A 6195-nucleotide genomic window follows, 5' to 3' on the forward strand; every position below is an offset into this window, starting at 1 on the left:
ATCGCCTCATGCGTGGGAACGGTCGGGAGGTGTGGGTGGGGTGTGCGGCTGAGTCGAGTATAAACATACCCTCTGCTGAGTATGTTTCGTTGTCGTCTGATTCGGGGTCGACGGTTTCCTGGTCTGGTTGTGTCAGGAAAGGTGGTTCCTGTACAACTCGGGCTTTGGGCAATGCTTTCTTGCGCGAGGCCTTCTGGTGTCGCGGGTGTGTCGGATCGCGGCAGTCGGCGTCGGTGTGCTGCGGGCGCCGGAAACCTTTGGAGATGTGGTGTCGACAGGCGTTGGGGTGGTATGTCATGGGGTGGCGTGTGATGTGCCGTGGTGCCCGTTGTCGCGGTGTGCGAGTGTATTCGGGTTGTGCTGGTGTTGCTGCTTGCCAAGGGTTGCTTGGTTGGATGGCTAGGCGGTAGTTGTCGATCCTGTTGTACTTGTGCACGAAGTCTTTGATGCTCTTCGGTTGGAGGGAGAGCAGCTGGAGACCTATTTGTGCTGTGTTAGGGTTCTTTTTCAGGCCGTCTATCATGTAGTCCACTGTGGTGGATTGGTTGGCTATATCGGGGAAACGGGCGGCTATCATTTGTGCTCTGATAGCTTCGTGGCGTTTGACGTATTCGTATACAGTCTGCCCTTCCTCGATTTGGCATTGCTCGGCCAGTTGCTTGAGATAAATGTGGTCGCTGGCATTTGTGGTGTCAAGGTGAACTGTTAGTTTTTGCAGGATGTCGTACGGGGTGGGTTGCTCGTCGGGCATTAGCAACAGGTTGAGGATGTCTGCGGGGATGGTCGCGATCATCTTGCCGATGAGCGTGTGTTTCGCTATCTTGTGTGTGTGTACGTCTTGTTCATTGTCGGGGGTGGGCGGGTTGCCTTCTAGGTGATCAATGGCGTCGTGTGTGTATGCGGCTGATCGGAATGCGATGAGCCAGGGACCGTAATTCGACGGTTCGAGTTTGGGGATGTCACGGCGGTCCATGATTATGGGATTGGAGTGGGCGCGTGGGGCGCGTGGGTGTCGCGGTGGTATGTAGAGGAGGTCTGCGGGAGGCAGTGGGGGGGTTGATGAGGATTCGGGACGGGGCTGCCTTGTGTTGGGCGTTTCCGTTCCGGCTTGGTTGTGCACTGGGGGTTGGCTACGGCGGGTGCGTGCCGGTCCTGCGTGCTTGGGGTAAGCGCGATCCAGTTTGTTATGCGATGTTCGAAGTGTTGCGTAGTGAAGCGAAGCGGGCCATAACCTGATAAATCGTAATCCTCATGGTTCGGTCTTTACTCGTCGTCGCCGTCTCGTGGGTCTAAATACCGCGTGTGACAGACTGTAATGCGGACAGTCTGTCCTTGCGGTCCGTCACATAAGAGAGCAAAAATGTCGTCTTCGTAATGCTCAATTCGACAAGCTCCTTTAGTTCAATCATCTTCACGATTTAGCATGTGATTGGTGCATAAGAGATCTATCTACTCCAGGTTCAACGGACAAAATTGACCATCACAAAGCTATAAAATTATCCTTCCATCCCGCGGTGTCCGTTTGGTCACATCTTGTGTGAACATGGCCTCCCTTGTGTCGCCTTCGGAAGACACAATTACCTCAGCACCAATATCATCCACAACAGGCCGAGGACAAGTCAGGGGGAAACCCAGAGGATCTCGCCGTAGTCGTGATTTAGTGCCCAGAGTTGTGTCTAAGACGCCCACATCTTCGAAGCGTCGAAGAGGTTCGTCTGAGCAAGACGGAGAGCGAATCACTATTCGCAGATGTACACCATCATCGTAGACATGCCTACTGTAAATAAATAAATAAACAAATACTGTCTATCGGAGGCCCATTTCAGATTTTTATGATCAATTTTGTGAAAATAAGACTTTTTGTCGGGTTAAGAGAACTGCAAATTTGCAAACTTGCAGTGATCATTTGGTGTGCCTCTTTTGATCTCTTAGCATCTGCCAGTCTTCAACGCATATACCCTGTAAAGGAGATAATGACTACGGCAAGGTGATTTTGTTTGAGGCCACATATTGGCCGAACAACATAGGTGTAAATAGTTAAGTTCACTTTACTGAACATAAGAACAGAACACTAGGGATATGGATTTGATAATCTCGGGATGAATGTACGATACTTTGGCGGTACCCTTACTGTACAGTGCTGTACTGTACAATGTTGATAATATCTTCTCGTAAACGGATAAATTTCTATATTTTATATGACAAAGCAACTCTTCCAGACTTTCGGCTTGTTGAATACAAAGGTAAAGTGACATGTTCAAGGGCTCTATTGATGAGGCTGTCAACAGCCTCTAAAAGAGCTGCTACCTCGGATGCTAGAACCCCTACCTTTTGTAAATGACGCAGAACGGATTCGATAGCGACAATGATTTCTCCACACATACATACGAATTTGGTGAACTATTCAAAGGTCCCCGTTGTTGTGGTACTTTCAAACAAGATGAATATCTGGATTGGTACCCAATAATATTGAGCACACAAGGATATAGGCTGTCTGAACATTTGCTCGAGACGAGAGAAATGTTTTGAGTTTGGCCCAACTTCCAGCAGCGACTAGCTTCCAACGTTCTCACGTAGATTGGATTCAAGAACACATTTACCCTTACATTACCACTAACGATACTGTATGCTGCTCTCTTGCTGATGTAAACAAAACAAAAAGTACAGCGAGAGTTAAGGAGTACATCTTGAGCCGGAGCTGAACTTCAAGTTGAGAGTGACTCGCAGAGAGATTCTCAGTGCGATCTGACAAGGTAGTGGTACTACTAAGTGATTTAAAGTGTTCTATATTTACAGGGAACCAACAAGGGCCCCTCCGCCATTCCCGTGGAAGAAGACAGCCAGCCAACCTTCTGAATTTATGGTAGACTACTGTTGTGGAGTGTCTCGATGTACACTCAATCCTCACCAATTTTTCAAAATTGCTGTAGCGTAGGTGTCGCGCTCTCGGTAACAGTAAAGTTGCAGTATGTTCGTTCCAGACAGTGGGCAGGACAGAATGTACAAAGAACCGTATTGCTGTAAACGCAGAGTCGTGCATCGCGCAAATGCTGGAACTGACCGCGAACTCAGTAAGGTGACAAAAGTCTATGCCACTTGAAATGCCGTTGGAAGGTTTTCAAGCCGTTAACACGGAGTTCTGTTCTCATACAGAATATAAAATTCCATACCTAGTCTACCAAGTGCTTGATAAAATTTTATGTAAATATCTCAGCGAGCATAAGTTTTAACTGCACGGCAAGCGGAACAAAGAGAATTCAACATCGCAATAGGCGCATACTGTGCTTTTCACGGGCATATCATCAGTGCGAATGTACCGTGCATAACCGTGAGAGCATCGTGTTTCTTCCTAAGACACAGCTGCGAGGTTTTTGACTGATGAGAGATTCCTAGAAGATGTTGCCTTCTTTTTTTCAACGGCTAAAGCCATTATTGAATTGAAGAAAAGCTCATCACTCCAAGGAGGTAAAATCCCCACTCTTTATTCTCTGATGAGGTGGCGCTCGACGTTCCGCCACCTTCATTCACAGTAATGTTGAGTGTACAAGCGACACTCACGTATGTTACAAACAATAATTTTTTTGGATGGATTGGTCGATCGAAGCAATTAGTGAGAATGCATCCGATCACCTGCAAAGATGTTCACCATAATGTCTGGCGTCAAAAGTTCTTTCCGTATAGTCAATCCGTTGGCAGATAAATTGTCCTTTCTGCGACCATTCCCTTGACCTCAAGGTTTTCTGACGAACAAAATTTCTAGGGCTGCCGACCTTTGGCAACGATGAGACCTTCTGTTTTCTGTCTCCACTTGTTGTTTAGTCTATCCCTTGTTCAAGGCACCCCGAAACCTTTTTTTGAGGATGTGACGGAGAAGTCGGGCCTTGTCCAGCCACGCCCCACGTTGAAGTGGGGGGGACCATGCGTTGCCGACATAGACAACGATGGACACTACGACTTGCTATTGTCGCACCACAACAAGGATCTGGCACAAATTTACTTTGGTTCAGCAAACGGCACTTTTCAACTCTCAACTTTTCAGACGACAGCCTTTGACGTGCATGGAATTTCAGTGGCGCAAAGAACGGCTTTTTCACGTGATCGAATAGTTTCAATCTCCGTCGGTGGTGGATCCGGGAAGAATTTGAGGCCTCCTGAGGTTTATTTGGTACAAAAGGATAGAAAAATCGTGGCTATTAGTCGGAAGTTTGGGCTCGGTCAACGCAAAGGACGCGGGCGTAACTGCATTTACGCACACCTGAGCATGGAACCTAAACAAATGAGAAGGAAGACGCTGGGGGGACCGGATATGCTTTTCGTGAACTTTCTGGGAAACTCGGACAAGACCAAGCTCACGCAATTCGCGTACAAAAACTTTAAGGGGTCTTACAAGCCACGTCGAATCCCGGGTTTTGAAAAGGAGCTGCGAGGGAGGGTGGAAGTGACGGATGTAAACGGGGACGGGTTGATGGAGGTGATCAGCATCCGTGCGTTACGTATCTACAAGCTGGTGCGGCCGTTTGAGTTTGTGGATGCGACAGAGAGTCTGCTGCCAAAAGGGTTTGAAGTACCATTCATGAGCGTAACGTCGGTTGTGGAGTTTGACATGGACAATGATGGGGACTACGATCTATATGTAGCAAGGGCGAACCGAAAGCTGATGACGCATCTATCTCCAGATTACTCGGACAACCGTCGGGACGTGTTGTTTGAGAACAGGGGGGGAAAGTATGTAGACGTGTCTTTGACGGCGAATATACCCAAGCACGTGGACAGCATGGGGGTGACGACTGGGGACTTCAACAACGACGGATACAGCGACCTGATGATTTCGACGTGGCGTGGGCCAGACATGTTCCTGATGAACAAAGGGGACGGGACGTTTGAGCGAGTGAACGGGCACACGAACAAGGCGGGGAACACGGTGGGAAACAACGCAGTGGCGGTGGACTACAACCTGGACGGACGGGTTGATCTGATCGTGGGTCGGGGGGACATCAAGCGGATCCGTGGTTACTATCATATTCTGAAGAACAAAATGCGGTTGCACGATGGAAATCGGTACCTGCTGGTGCGGGTGGCGAACGCATTGGATCGCGGGGCGACGTCGCTACACGCGGTGGTGACTGTGCACTTTCAGGAGATGAAGATTACGAGGAGGGTGGGGTCGCGGGGGGCGCAGGGCGGGGGCGGGTCCAACCTGGATACGGTGCACTTGGGGCTGGGGGCGCGCATGCTGGTGCCAAAGGTTAGAGTAGTTTGGTCGAATGGGGTGGTGGAGACTAAATGGAATGTCAAGACGAATCGGATGATTCATTTCGGAGTCGTTTGAGAGAGTTACGGATGAGAGAGTCTTCCTGGGGACGTGGGAGGGCGTTGAGAATGGTTGCTTGTAATGGTAAGGTGGTTCCCTTTTTCCAAACTAGGATATCATACGAGTCAGTAAAAAAAGAACAAAACAAAAAACAAAACAAAACCAAGCGACACCGGGTCCTTCCAGTACCGCCTGTAATGTGCATGCACAGAAGGTATTAACTTATCTTACCTTTTAGTTGTTCCGAAGCACGGTAAATATTAATGCTCGAGTTTCCAGTTTGCTGTCAGGCCGAGTGTAACTGTACGACGGTATTTCTACTGCCCATGACAAGGAGTATACTAAACTAAACAACGGTAAGCAAAGCTCTGCAGCGCGGCCCTCCACCCAGGCGCGTGCCATCTACCATTCCCGTCTTACCGCCGCATGCATCCTGCAAATCAGGGCGCCTGCGCGTCTCGGCCGACGCTGGGTGCGTCGTCTCACGAGGCACCTGCTAGTGCGGCTTGATACCGCTGGCTAAGTGACTTTGCATCAAGACGGCTCCGTCGCGGACGATTTTTAGACGGGGACGGGGGGATACAGTACAGCAGCCGTCCGCGAGACCGCGGCGGCTGCATGGGTCGCATGCCAGCCCGGCGAGGGCACGGTCGGCGATGCACGCGAGTGAGTGTCAGCAAAATTGATTTTGTGCGGGCGCACGAAGACAAACTGCCGGGCGCGGGCCATTCCCGTGGCGAGGGCGCGTGATGCGAACGGAGGGCCGGGCGGCCGCGCGCGGGGCGGCGCGCGGCGGGGTTCCGCGGCGGGCACGGGCTCGCGAGGGTGTGGGGACGGAGAGTGCTTTTGGTTGGGTGAGGGGGGATGGGGCGGGGGGTGGGGGG

Source organism: Chondrus crispus, genomic scaffold (assembly GCF_000350225.1).
Source record: "Chondrus crispus Stackhouse genomic scaffold, scaffold_205, whole genome shotgun sequence".
NCBI lineage: Eukaryota > Rhodophyta > Florideophyceae > Gigartinales > Gigartinaceae > Chondrus > Chondrus crispus.